This window comes from Mytilus californianus, unplaced genomic scaffold, assembly GCF_021869535.1.
Source record: "Mytilus californianus isolate M0D057914Y unplaced genomic scaffold, xbMytCali1.0.p SCAF_6, whole genome shotgun sequence".
NCBI lineage: Eukaryota > Metazoa > Mollusca > Bivalvia > Mytilida > Mytilidae > Mytilus > Mytilus californianus.
Genome location: NW_026262712.1, coordinates 7,025,440 through 7,040,910, shown reverse-complemented (window position 1 = coordinate 7,040,910; position 15,471 = coordinate 7,025,440). Strand labels below are relative to the sequence as shown.

General features: G+C 31.3%; 1 protein-coding gene and 1 long non-coding RNA gene across 2 annotated transcripts in view; both read left to right on the top strand.

The window, feature by feature from the left end:
- LOC127706919 (uncharacterized) overlaps positions 1 to 4,303 on the top strand; it is a 29,730-nt gene extending 25,427 nt beyond the window's left edge. Inside the window, exons 5-6 of the long non-coding RNA XR_007984633.1 lie at positions 2,228 to 2,319; positions 3,019 to 4,303. This is a non-coding gene — a long non-coding RNA (uncharacterized LOC127706919). The remainder of the gene's footprint in view (positions 1 to 2,227; positions 2,320 to 3,018) is intronic.
- The window catches only part of LOC127705498 (uncharacterized), a 95,611-nt gene that overhangs the window by 32,748 nt on the left and 47,392 nt on the right, over positions 1 to 15,471 (top strand). The window lies entirely within an intron of this gene.

Here is a 15,471-nt window from a genome sequence, read left to right as displayed (position 1 = left end):
TGTACCGTTAGTTTTCAATGCTTACGTTTGATATTTTCATACATAACTTCCGGTATTCCAAGTTTTTAGTAAGAAGTTGTTCTACCTCCAACTTGTCCAAAATATGTACAGATATATTCTATATTATTACACAAACATTGAGTTTTCTTATACTTTGTTTAAGTTGTCGTATGAAATCCGCTCTGCATTACAATTACTTAAATTAGATTGTAAGACTGCAGAAAGTTATACAAAACATGGAAATCGGTAACCAGCATAGTCATGTAAGAGAAATAACGTTATGAAAGCCTCTGATATCTTTGGTTAAGATTTTAAGAAGGAAGATATTAACAATATCAGCAATTTTTGTTTTATCGTACTTTCTCTGAACTTAAAAGTTTCAATGTTCTTGTATACAACCATTATGCTTTTGTTTCTCGTAGTTTCAAGTGGCTTGACCCAAAGTCATGGTAATAGCTTACATTGCAAATAGACAACGTGAAGCAATACTATGTATATGTTAATTCGGTTATTGTCAATAAAAAAAACCCCAAAAATATGAAATCACAGTATATATTCGAATGCTCGTACTGTAAGTGCCTTAAAAGACACGCAAAACAAACATGTGCTCGCTTTACGCTCGATTGTGTGTACATAATGATGGTAACACTACTTTGATTAATTAGCATGATTATGTGTATGGTTCTTGAATAAAACCTGTCAATAGTGTGTGGTGCTAATTGCAGTTAGAAATCGTTAATTCTACGAACATGTTATAGTTGAACAGAGTTCAAATCCGTAAATCTGTGGTCATGGACTATCCTTAATTGCATACAGTCATACGGTAAATTCAAATTAATAAACAAAAAAATAAAACTAAATGGCAAATACATTTATTTGTATGATGCATTGAACAGATCTGCAAAAAATCAATGTGACGTTTGTCAAAACATCGAATTTAAAAATACGTATAGACCAACTAATGTATGTGTTGCTTCAATTACAAATGACATAATTCTCATTTCGCAATAATCATCAATGTGAGTGTGTTTCCTTATTTGCCTATTGATGTAAGAACACAAATGACTCTCTGAATATGCATGACATTTATAATACAAGCAGTGTGCTGTTTATGATAGATGCATACTTTTCCCCACTAACAGGTGATCTAGGATGGTGCAATATAATTAAATTGACAAACAAAACTGACATTCTTGATCAAAAGGTAAATATAATGTGTTGATTGAGTCACGTTGACACGTAATACATGTACTGCGGAATTTTCAGTGTTTTGTAAAATGCAATAAATCAAGAAATGTGCACAAGAATTAGTACATCCTACACATACCATGCACCAATGTGTTCAGTTTGTGTAATTATTTTGATATTATATTTCAGTATATAATTTATGAACATAATGGATTCACAAATTTCATCTTTCTAGATTGAAATAAGAAATAAATACTGATTGATTGATTTATTGATTGATTGTTGGTTGCTTAACGTCCAGTGGCAAATATTTCATGCATATTCAACAAATTAACAATAAATACATTAGGTATGTTCTGTAATAGAGGCGTCCGGGATTAAGGTCGGAGAAATTTGGACTGACACGGGAAATGAGGGTATATTGGATAGGGACAGACATTTAGCCTTGCAACAGGTCACCTACGGACCCCTCAAAGAGTTGTTGCAAGGGTTCTTAACGTGCAAAGAGTGTGGCACTCTCTTTACACGGGGCATCGGATTCAACGTCCCCATTCTGACCGGACGTGGCAGCAAATTTGTACATCCCGCACAGCCAAACGGACGCCCTACTTTAGCAAGGGTTTTACTGCCGGTCGGAGGAAGACCAATGGTGACCATACTTCTATTCCCCAGTCACCCTTGGGGGTAAATCAATACTGTAAACCAACTTAATTTCTGCGGATACATTTCGCATTTATCCCTTTCAAGCCCACTTCGCGGCTATTAAATTAGGCCATTTTCAAATTTACTTGATAAAGTTAAATAGGAAAGACAAAATAATGCATATTCGCGACGATTTATATTCGCGTTATTTTTTTCTACTCATGAAAATAGCGAAATTAAATCGCACGCGAAAATAAGTTGGTTTACATTATTTTGTTATGTTAACATAGACTTCGTAACGTTGATCATGTTCAGATCAGGATATTACATATTTTGAATACAACGATGCATTTCAGTTACAAATACTTTGTTCTAAATGCTTGTCACTATATTTCAGGATGATTAACTGACCGAATAAGTTGTTGGTAAAGTTTTGATGCCGATATCTATCTACTGAAACACGCTCAGAATGTTTCCAAACTTTAAATGGTAAATTTATATCATAATTTACTCTGTAATCATTGTAATCAGCTCAGAATCACTAAACTTTAACAATTAAGATGTAAACCATCACCAAGACATTAGGTAGACAGTATCTCGAAAGCAATCGTTTGACATATACTGAATTTGAAGAATAGTTTACGGTATATAGTAATTATTTCTTTTCTCTGTATATAAACTCTTTGCACTGCATCTTTTACTCTTCCCAACAACTGTTGAATCATGCCAACTTCCAGCAATACAACCAATTAACAGTTTGTGAAATACATTTATAAATGGTGAAATAGAAATAGAAAACACATCATTTCTCATTATTTGATAGCAACGAAAATCGTTGCACATAATTTCTAAAAATCGCAATTATGTTTCTGTTTTGTTAATGAAACATGTACACGATGGAAACATGTTTGCAGTAAATGCCATTTTGTCATTCTGAGATGAGTTTGTATCTGTCTACGTATATCAACTGTCATAAAACTGAACATAATATTTATACTTGACCATTACACTTTTGATACAACCGATACTCGTGACAAGTGTTGTTGAAATAATGTTCCAATTTTGTCATGTCTGAGAAATTTACATCAGTATTTTTACACAATCTGAATTTACTGATGACTTTTGACTAATACTAGAGATTGACAGTGACATCGTACATCATATCTATTTTTTGTTTTTAATTTTAAGTGAACATGGTGAAGCTGACTAGTCAAAGTACTGCAAACAAGTGTTTTCTGACTCCCTAAAGTTAAACAATGTCAACGAAAGGCTTTCACGTATTTGAGTCGAAATCAAGAGTGAACTAATGATGTATGCATTATACAATCAACTAAAGTATGGATACTTTACACCCCCATTATCTTAAGATTAATCAGCCCGGTAGTTTACTCGCATGATCTAAACTAGGAAAAGAACGAATAGACCGGATGATATGTCGCCCATGATAAAAAAAAACAATCGATAGGATGTTGTCAATGAAACAACAACTCCGAAAGAAATTGGTAGCCCTGTTGGTATTTAAAAAGATGTCATGCAAACGAACATTTTTCAGTCTACGGATTGCTCTATGTGCTACAAAAACTAGACAAGTTTATTTATAATCGGTCTTTGTACTGTTTAACTTTTAGGTCAATTTCAACTAGACATGTGTTATGCATTTAATCTGTCCATACTATGCAATTAATTTTGCAGGAATGTTTATATTTAGAATAGCAAACGGAGGGGCTATTATTTCACTTAAATGATAAATGAAATAATCTATTAATTTCCCGATGATCCCGGATATCTATATTTGATATAGCGAAAGAGAAAGCTGGAGTTGTCAATGAAGTAGTAAATAGATTTATTAAAATATGTTCCATTGAACTAATAGTGTTGCTTAGAACAAAGTTATACAATTAGTTAATCAAATTTCTTGTCTTTTTTTATTTAATCTTTACACACAATTCAGCTGATACATTTTAATTTTGAAAAAAAAAACAACATTTGAACACGGAGATAAAGTATGTTATCACACATGTAGACGTTTACAATAGCACATGTTTATCTTAATCTTTATAAATCAAATTATATCTGCAATTTGTATCATCAAGATGCATTATGTAAGGTAATCTAAAATTATGAACATTTCGAAATCATCAACTGACATTGCTGCAACAAGTAATTTTTACTATAAATTTTCACTTCTTCGTACTATGACCATCAAAATTATTTATTTTGTAAAAATATTTCCTTTCTCCGTTTGAACTATACACGTATACCTAACAACAGAATTATTTGCATGTACATGTGTTTATAGTAATTGAAAATGGCTGATATTTTTGTTCAAACATATTGTTTTTCTTATATTATTTAACATTTCACAGCGGTATAACATGTTACTTTAATTATTATTCCCTTTGTTTATTTATTTTGTATTTTCATTGTACCATAGATCAAATTTATTTGTTCAGTGTATGTTCACTGGTGTTAATATGTCTTTTGGTTGATTTAAGCCATTTCAATTGATATTTTAAAGTGTGTCTTTCTATGTTGTGATGTTACACTATTGTTTCAGATAAGGGCGAAGGTCTGGTACCATTTAAAAGTTTAAACCCGCTGCAATTGTTTGCACCTGTCCTAAGTCAGGAATCTGATGTTCAGTAGTAGTCGTTTGTTGATGTTGTTCATACATGTTTCTCGTTTCTCGTTTTTTATATAGGTTAGACCGTTTGTTTTCCCGTTTGAATGGTTTTACACTAGTAATTTTTGGGGCCCTTTATAGCTTGCTGTTCGGTGTGAGAAAAGGCTCCATGTTGAAGACCGTACTTTGACCTATGATGGTTTACTTTTATAAATTTTGACTTGGATGGAGAGTTGTCTCATTTGCAAATCATACTACATCGTCTCATATCTAATTAATATAAGTGTTTACATTTATTGTAAAATATCGTCTGACCTATAACGGTTTTGCTATGTTTTTTTAATCTCTTTTTGATATATGATTATATCATAACTTGTGTATACGTTATACATCTTAAGTTTTGTTATATTTTACATCTATCCAGATTGATCAATTAATTTGAAAACAGCATATTTTTGCTTTATTTGAGGTGAGATAAACCGTTATATCATAGCTTTGTCTAGCAGTTCCGTTATATCTTTTAATCAATGCTTGTATTTTCCTCACCCATAACTTTGATTCAAATTACGATATACGAATTTGGATATACTACTGTCTCTTATGATTTTATGAGCAGTTTAACTTTGATAAAAGACTTTAGGTTTCAATAACGAGCAATTCCTATGCTCAAAACTACAAAAGTCCTCGATATGAAAAAAAGGCAAAACAATTAAACGGCTTGATTTATGACAAAAGAATCAGCCCCAAAAAGATATGACAGAAACAAACCAACATACCACTAAATTACAGCCTCTTGAAATCAGGAATATATAGAATTTTGCGGGTTGAATATGTGTGTAGGCTTGAACCCTTCCCTTTCCTTGGACAGTGGTGTAACACCATTACATTCGGAGCAATCGTTAATATAAATTGGAAATGGTTCGATTCATGAAATTGGAACGAAGCACAAAAACTACTAAAATAAAGACAACATGCACACAGTACTGATCTAAAAGCAGTCGCAGTTGCTGAAAGCTAGTTCAAAGCCAATAACAGCAAATAAAGTAAAAGTCAGAAAGCAGCCAACAGATTTAATGTAACGACGTAAAAACAGTGAAAGAAAGTCTTCTATACTTACGTCTTCTGTTATCTATTATAACATTGGGCTCAAACTTTTTTTTAAATCAGTGTTATTGTGCGTATTGAGGTGTTATTGTTTATTTCACTAGGAAATGAGATAGCCTTAACATGTTAACCCCGTCGCAGTTATGCGCCCGTCCAAAATCAGGAATTTAGCCTTTGTAATTCTTGTTAATCTTGTGTTTTATTTCTTTTATTTTGGTTCATTTATATTTTTCGAAGTTTTGCATATTTAGTGTGGTGTTCATTTTTGCTGAACTCGTATACATTGTTTAGTGGCCAGCTGAATGCCTCCATGTGTATGAATTTTTCGCTGCGTTGAAGACCCATTGGTGGCCTTGGCCTTGGCCTATTTTTGCTCCTTGGTAGGATCAATGTCTCTTTGACACATTCACCGTTTCAATTCTCAATAACTTTCTTAAACTATCCTGGATTTCTACCAAACATGGACAGAAGCTTGTTTATGATCATAAGATAGTATCCAGAAGTAAATTTTGTTAAACAAATCTTGTTTATTTGTATTTTACTTATAAATGGACTTAGTTTTTCTGCCAGTTATCATTACATCCACTCTGTGATTAAAGTTTTAAAAATTTTAATAAATTTCTTAAACTATCCTGGATTTGTACTAAACTTTGACAGAAGCTTGTTTATGATCAAAAGCTAGTATCTTGAAGGAAATTATGTAAACAATTATTTCCTGTTTTTCCGTATATTACTTATAAATGGACTTCGTCCAGTTAACATTACATACAGTCTGCAGTTAAAGTTTTTAAAACATTTACAAGATTCATAAACCGTCCTGGATTTTTACCAAACTTGGCCAGAAGCTTCTTACAATGAAACGATAGTATCTAGAGGAAAATGTTTAATAATGTTTCCCCATTTTTGTTGAGCCTGCGACTTTTGTCGCAAAAGCGAGACATAACAATCCTACATTCTGTCGTCGTCGTCGGCGGCATCCACGCATATTAACTCTGTGGTTACAGTTTTTTAAATTTTAATTACTTTCTTAAACTATCCTGGATTTAAAAAAAAAAATGAACAGAAGCGTGTTTATGATCTAAACGTAGTATGCAGAAGAACATTTTGTAAAATATTTAATTTTGTTTTTTCCGTATTTTACTTATAAATGGACATAGTTTTTTTTTCCAGTTAACATAACATTCACTCTGTGTTGAAAGTTTTTAAATTTCTAATAACTTTCTGCCAACATCCTATATGTTTAACAAACTTGCATAGAAGCTTGTGAATGATCTAAATACGGTCACAGGTATGTTAAATTATGAGTTTTATGTGTTACATATAAACTACTTCAGATGTTACTGAAACCAACTTAGATGCAAAAAAGTCCAAAAAAAACCAGGTTAACTTAGTTCTATTTCATGTCAAGCTTATTTTTATACTTTCCTGTCATGCTAACGATGATTATGAAATTACAAAATAAATAAAGTTAATATAAAAAGCAACAGAGAGCAGACGGAATATTCCGTAAAATTGAAGCTTACAAAACCTGGCATAGTAAAACAAATCAGTGAGTAAATATCTGATTGATAAAACGTTAATACATCTACATATCATAAAACAATGAAGGAGGCCCACAATAGATATCTTTTTAGGAACCTGTAATGCATTGAACAAAATTTCAAGAATAAAACTTTCTCGTCCGTTCTGGGCAAACTTTCCGTTAACAAATTTTCAAAGATCAGAAAACAGCATTACATCAAAACAACAATATGACTGCTATACTGATCGACTTCGCAAAAACGATCAATTGTTTTTCTTGCAATTAAGGTTTGATGTAAAATGAGTTGATGGTACCAAATGGTATCTGTTATATCAAACAAAAAGCAGTGTGTTAAAGTGAGTTCATCTCTATTGCATATGGATCGAACTTATTTAGGATTCCTCGAGGGTCAAATCTAGGTGCTATACTATTTCGTATTTGTTTATAGCATCAATCAGGTATTAACTCAGTGATTTGTTTTGCTATGCCAGGTTTTGTAAGCTTCATTTTTCCGGGATATTCCGTCTGCTCCCTGTTGCTTTTTATATTAACTTTATCTATTTTGTAATTTTATTTTTTTATTTCATTAGTGTAAACATATTTTACTAAATAATTTAACTACAAGAATAAGTGAATACGAATTAAACTGATGAGTAATAATTTGAGTAGCAGTATTCTTATATAAATCCATCGCCATTTCTATTTGTAATATAGACAGCTCTCTTTGTAACTTTTTAGATGATAACTCACTTTTCTATGCAAGTTAGGCAATTTAAAAAATATTTCATATTTAATTTTTTTTCAATTAAACAATTAAATGAAACAATATCACGTCAGTTGAAGTCGGAACTTTAATTCATGCACAGATGTTTCAATTTACAAAGAATTATATGGACAAGTTTTAAATGTAAGTGGTAATATATTATGATTTAATTGAATGAGCACATCGCTAATATTTACGTTCACTATATACAAACAAAGTTGTTTAACAAGGGCATGAATTAATCTAAAACGATCAGGTCGATTAAAGATAAGTTATTCTTTAATGTTCGGTAACATGATCCATTTGTAACAAAACAATACACACACTTACACATATATGAAAAAGATAGAGACACAAACTTATTTATATCGGTCTTGCAGTTCATGCTATAAGATTTTCATAAACAGCCACATGTTCCTGAAACAAAACCTTAAATTGAGACTAATATGTTTACTGTCAACATTACCAGTCGGTGATAATAACATCTTATTTATATACAGTTTGTAGTTTGATCTGTATTTGTCAGTAATGTCCTTTCACAAAAAAAAAGATACGAAAATTAATATGTGTTCACATGTGAAGTCTGAATCGGTTAAATAATCAAATGAACCGTTTGACATTAAATTTGGCAAGCGGACAGCTTAGATAAATAAATCCTTAAACGTATTAACTTGTTGAAGTACAATTATCCAAATTTATATTTTTGACAATTGCTGAAAATCATCCCAATGTTTGTCAAAAGAAGGAAGAATTGTGTCAAGAAACTCAGTAATTTTATTCATATAATACCCTTGATAAAACTTCGAGTAGTTTATGCCGTAAGGAAGTCAACCTTTCAAATGTTAAGATAATTTTACTGAATTGACCTAAAAATTCTTTTGCTAAATATGTGAAGGCATTTTAAAGTTTGAACATGACATTTGATAAATTGTTACATTGTTATGTTGTTTTATTAACCTAGGTTAACATTATGAAATTATTTAATTTCGTAAATCAAATAGTCAATACAAGGACAATTGTCAGATCATGTTTTGCACGATTTATTAAAATGTATCTCATGCAAATAAAACTGATACATACATTCATTTATTTGCATATCTATTTTGTTAACGTATTAGAAACTTATTAAATACTTGTCACTAGTAACAATTCATGTGAAGTTACAATTAGTGATTAAATACAAAAAAAATGGATGAAAAAAAGTTAAACAATGGACCGGTTTTATTTGGTTTTTGTTTTAATAATCAAAATATTTAAATTTAAAATTGTAGAAAGATATTTGAAGAAGCATTTAAATATATGTATTTTTATTCCACATTGACCAGAGGTGGAAGATTGCGATATCAAAAAACATGTTTAACCCTGCCAAATTGTGGCGCCTGTCCAAAGTCAAGAACCTCCAGCCTGTGTTAGTCTTGTGTGTGTGTTTTGTTTTTTTTTAATATTTGATCATTTGTCTGTACCGGAGTTTAGTGTGGCGTCCATTTCGCTGAGCTAGTGTACTGTATTGTTTAGGGGCCAGCTGAAGACCGCCTCTGAATGCATATTTTCTCGCGGCAATGGGGACCCATTGGTGGCCTTGGACTGTTGTCTTCTCATTGGTCGAGTTGTTTTTTTTTTGACACATTCCTCGTTCCTATTCTCTAGTTTATAACTTATTATTGTATCACATCATTCCAGTGATTACCATATGTATCCACGCGAGATAGAAAGTTTGAAAATTTAAATATTGAATGTAGATAAATATATCACTCAACGTGCCATAGTAGCAGAAGCTTTTTTCTTCTGATGACATGGGTTATGCTGAGTGCAGTGTTAATATAATGAGGTGACAATATGTCAAAATACACTTATGTGGCATATCAAAGGAAAACAAACAAGCTGTGAGAAAACTTTGAAAACCAACTTAAAAGCAAATTCCAGAGGAGAAATATTGACAAGGTCTGAACGTCCACATTGTCGCAGGACAATCCACGTCATCAGTTACATATAAAAATAAATTATCAGAAAGAATAGTCGGTTACTTAGACTTGTTGTTGGATCATCGACCAATTGCTATTAGACAAACAAACAAACATAATTTCACGTCTCGGAAAATAAAACTGGAAATCGGTTAGCAGCTTAGTCACTTTGGCTATATCTTATATAGCACTTAACTGTAATTGAAAACATGTAAATCAAAAATGTTAAAAGGGATAAAAAAACAAACTGTCATCTTGAAGTTGTGACAGACATCAAGAAAGGTTACATTAAAAACAAAAAATGAAGTATAAGAAAAAACAAAGGGAAACGCTTACAAATCCAATTAGATTTGGTGTCAGGATAAGGTATAGTTTTGACATGAAATGACTATCACTTTATTCAAACTTAATACAAAACAGCTATGAATGCCTGCAGTTCCAAAATTTAACATAGAAAGCAAGAGGGCTATTAATCAGTGGTGTTATTCCTTTTAGCGTGTTCAGGTAACTTTCAAATTGTTCAGGTTTTGATCATTCTTGATAAAGGTTAATCCAGAAAGCGCTTCGTTAGCATCCATTTTGATAGTTTTTATTTTCATACTAAATGAAAAAAACACACTTTACTAAACAAAAGACGTTGTATTGTTGTTAATTATTGACGCGTAACAAACACTTCCAACAGATACAAGACCACTTCGAGAAACCAGAGGTTTCAAGAAGCAAGCTTTTTCTTCGGTTAAATTTGCATAAAATCAATAATTGTAAAAGAAAAGTGCACCGCTTCTGTATGTAGCCGCTTATCAATTTAGTTAAGAACTTGTTTGTTGCAAATCATTTCCAGATTTAAAGAACTTTACACTAAATTGGTATACAGTCGGACAGTTAGGGATAACTGCCGATGTTCTCCATGTCGACACAGACTGTTTGAATAAAAATGAGAAAATTATGAAGACTGATCTACAGGAAGTGGAAACTGTATTTTGTATTTCAAGTCTTATTTTGATTCCAAGAAGTGTATGGATCGAAAAAAAATATAGGTCACCATATTGATGTCAACAATAATGACATTGAGCAAATATCATACCGCATACATGTAGCAAGTTACAAAAGGCACCGATATAACACATGTTAATCAAATCGAGAAAACTAACGGCCTGATTCATGTGAATCCCCCCCCCCAACAAAAAAATAGAAGAAAAACTAGGTCGTAATTGTGATACGATAACTCGAACATATATGTGGTCATATGTTATACATATATTTTAAACAGATGACATTCAACAAGACAAACTACAACGAACAAAACTTTCCGCAATCACTTATGAACTTTTTTTTCTTCACACAAAGTTCAGCTTATTCTAATTTGATCTTAAACAATGCATATAGGAACCAACCAAGTTGTCATCAACAGCATTGATATTTGACATGTATCTTGTTGATTCATATTTTTTTTCAGTTTACTTATATCTTTATTTCTATTTTATTGATATACATTAGTAGGATTCTGTTCCATATTTGTTTATTCAAATTAGAAAAATCTAAATTACGTAGTTTAAAAACATTCATGCAAACTGGCCTTATTTATACTGCCACTGGTTGTTGAACAAATACGATCTCCTATTTATAAAAGCCTCCTTGATTATTATTCAAGATGTGTGAATACAAGCAAAAAAAATACATTGAAAATATAAAATCATGCTATACATTTTGCATGATCAAATGAAATGACTTTATAAATAGATATGGATGTCATAATATTTAAACTGCGTAGGACAATAAAGTGAGAAACCTAATACGAAATACGGAAACATTTTGTGTTAAAGAAAAAAAAACTAAGTATGTCGTGATGTTTTATTGTAAATGTATTTTTGTTTGCATTCACACCTTTTGAATAGAAATCAAGGATGTTTTTATAAAATATGGATCTGATTACATCTAGTTAAATAAACATTGACAGATACAACAAGGACATTTTGCATAAACTTTTCTTATACGAGCGAACAATTGAAAATCGTCAATTTAATAGCATCCCACTAATAAATATCATAAATAAACAATAACATGTTTTTTTTAAACAGAAAAGTGTTTGCTAGATTTAAAGTCAAAACAGAAATGTCTCATATGTATTGTAATTGTTTCCGCAATCGATGTGATAACAAAAAATTTATATTCCAATACCACCTGTCAACATGACAAGCCAGTACTTTATGGACAGTGGATGAAATTTGTTTTATTATCTTTATTCCCTTCAACCTGTTAAATACTTATGTTCATTCTTTTGTAAAGATCAATCTGTATCTATCATTTCTTATACTTATACCAAACCAATTGCAACTAAAGTTTTAAATTACAAACACGTGTTACAGGAACTCAATATTGACGACTGCAAGTCTAAACCTCCTGATTGCACCTGTGCTAGTTTCCCATTCATATATAATGTTGTTTGTTTAACTCAACGAGCTAACTGTACTCGATGTTTTGTGTAAATGGTCATGGATGAAAACTTTGAATCATTTGATGTAAATTTATGGATATTATTGATTCCTTTAAACGACATGACAACAATTTGTGGAACGAAAAGTCTTAAGCAATTGGTATGTATAAGAAACAATGTATAACTGAAATACTGCACTCAAAGGCAAATTAAAAAAGAGAAGTCCATAAAAAATAATAAATCAAACGGAACGGGTGAAAAACAACTGCCATATTTGTAACTTTGTACAGGCATTTTCAAAAGATAATGGTGGGTTAAACCTTGTGTTTTAGCTAGCTAAACCGCCTACTTGTAAGACAGTTGTTTATAGCTTCGTTATATTGACGAAATTAGGTGGGAAACCCAAACAGGCGTAGAGCTGAAAATAGTTTAAATCCGAATCTTTAAGCTTTTATGTACCTTCCTTAAGTTCCTAGAGTGCAGTAGGATTTAGGAAGAGCTGATACGAAATTGGATTTTGTTTTTATTTCTAATGATTGATTGATCATCAATGTAAAATGTTTGACAAAACCATGGATTCACAACATCTGTAAACCAATTAATGTTTTTGTCACTTCAATTACAAATTACAGAATTATCATTTCATGGTAATCAATAATCTTAATGTAGATTCCGTGTTTGCTTATTATAGTTAGGACACAAATACGTAGAAAAATGCTATATGAACTATGTCATCCAATAAAGATCATCACAAACATGATTGTTTTTTTTGCAAAAAGCATGATATACAAAAGACATGCACGTGAAATAATTAATATATATATAATTTGTGTATTTACAGTTGAACTAAGTGCAATATAATTCAATTGACAAACAAAGCAGAAATACCAGACCGAAAGGTGATCTTATTTTCTTAGCAAAAGTACACGTACATATGAATATTTCGTTGGTTGCTATATAAAGAATTTATATAGAAACTAATACGTGTGCACACTAATTGGTATGCCTGTGATATTTTTACTGCATACCCAGGCAATGTCTACGTACGTGAAGTTTCTGAAATTTTTCTGATATTATATCATAATTAATGATGATTATAAATTAGCAAAATGCGTCCCTCTAACTTGAAAATTAAGTAAAGAAATAGTTACTTCATTATTATTGACCAAAGACATGTGTGTCGTGTTCAGTTAAAAAATGCATTTCATTTTTGTAAGAAAGTTATGCATTTCAGTTTCATATAATTTGTTTTAAATGTTTAGCACTATATTTAAGGATGATTTACTGACCATATATATTTTTGATAATATTTGGATGCCTGCATCTATCTATCGAAAAGTGGTCCGAATTTGAAAATTTTACATGGTAAGTTCATATCATTTTTTATACTGTTATAATCAAGGGTATTATCGTATTTTCGCTTATATTAGACAATTAAAAGCATAGCATTACCAAGTATTGTATTAAGTAGAAAGTATCTCTAAATAAACTCATCATATATACCGGGATTAAAATTGTGTACGCTAGACGCCCGTTGCGTCTGCAAAAAGACTTATCAGTGACGCTTGCATCGAACAGGATAAAAGACCACATAGAACGAAGTTAAGGAGCACCGAGGACTCAAAATTCCGAATTTGCCAAATACAGCTCTGTAGTCTATTCCAGGGTAGAACAATCGTTAGTACTTCGATAAAATTCAAATGTGTGGTAAACATTCAATTTATACTTATGACCATATCAATGATAATTCATGTCAGAAGTGTTGACTACTGGGCTGGTGAAAACGTCGGGGAGACAAATCCACCAGAAGCGGCACCGACCAAGTGGTTGTAAATATACTTGTTATAGATACCTACCCCATTCCTTGTCATTTGAGATTAACATAAATCGACGGAAAGTATGCACACAAAAATACCGAACTCCAAGGTAAATTCAAAAAGGATTCCTTAAAAACCTACAACATCATTGTTTGGACTGTATCAACTAACATAATCGAGTAAAATGGAACAAAATGAACATAATTATCCAACAGATGCCATTTTTTCTAGATACTCACAACTGCATTTTAATTTTTCAAAGTATATGAAATCTCATTAAAATAAAAAAAAAATCTGAATATCGCACATATGTATTATACATAGCCTTAAGACATTTGATATAATCTATAATCCTGATAATGTTTGTTATAACATTTTTCAATTTATTTCGTGTTTTAGATAACTTACGTACAAAGTAATTTTACACAATATGTGAACAATCTTCATTTACTGATAACTTTTGAATTATACTAGAGATAGCACATTATTGAAACATATCTGTTTTCTTTTATTACAGGTGAAGTTGAATGGTTAAAATACTGAAAAAGTGGCTAATTAACACATTTAAATCAACGGAAGAGAGTTCCAAAAGTGGAAATTGACATAACTTACATTCGATAAAAATTGTATAAACAATTTTAAAAGTGATTAAACTTATGAACGGATAGGACGTTGAAACAACATGGTAACGCAAGTGGCAATCAGGAGATAGTCTATGGATGAATGAATCCTACAATGAAGGTAGAGGCGACACATAAGGGACATTCAAACTAAATATTCGGAAAGAATCATGTAATGTGCTTAAAGTTATGGGACATCATTTAGTTTAATCAGCACATTTTTTGGTCTCTGGTGGAGAGTTGTTTCATTGGCAATTACCACATCTTCTTATTTCTATACAGACACTACTGATGTGTAACCCATACGATTGTGTGGCTAACTAAACAATTTTCCTTCAATTGAAACTGATATCAATACTATGTCAAGAAACATGTATCATGGCTATCTTATAATAACATCGATTTACATTCAAATTATTCACTTTAGTCTTTTTGTATATGTAATACTAAAGGTTCCTCCTAGGTATGACATAATTAAATGATCAAACCCTTTACTACACGATTTTGAAAATCTTTTTAATACGTATTTTGAAACAAACAAAATGTCTCATTCACCAACATTATCAATAGATCAATACAAATGTTTCCTATTCGCAAAATAGAAGTGCACAGATTAAGTTGTGTAGATACGTTTATGTTACTCTGGCATCGCCTTAATTTCAATAACGTTGTGACTCATTTAATGGTTTGACGAGCAAAACTAGTGATATTCAAATGCCACTGTTTTTGCCTTTGTATACTTTGACTATTCCTTTTCCAAAAACAAAACCAACACATTTTCTTTAACCATTATCAAT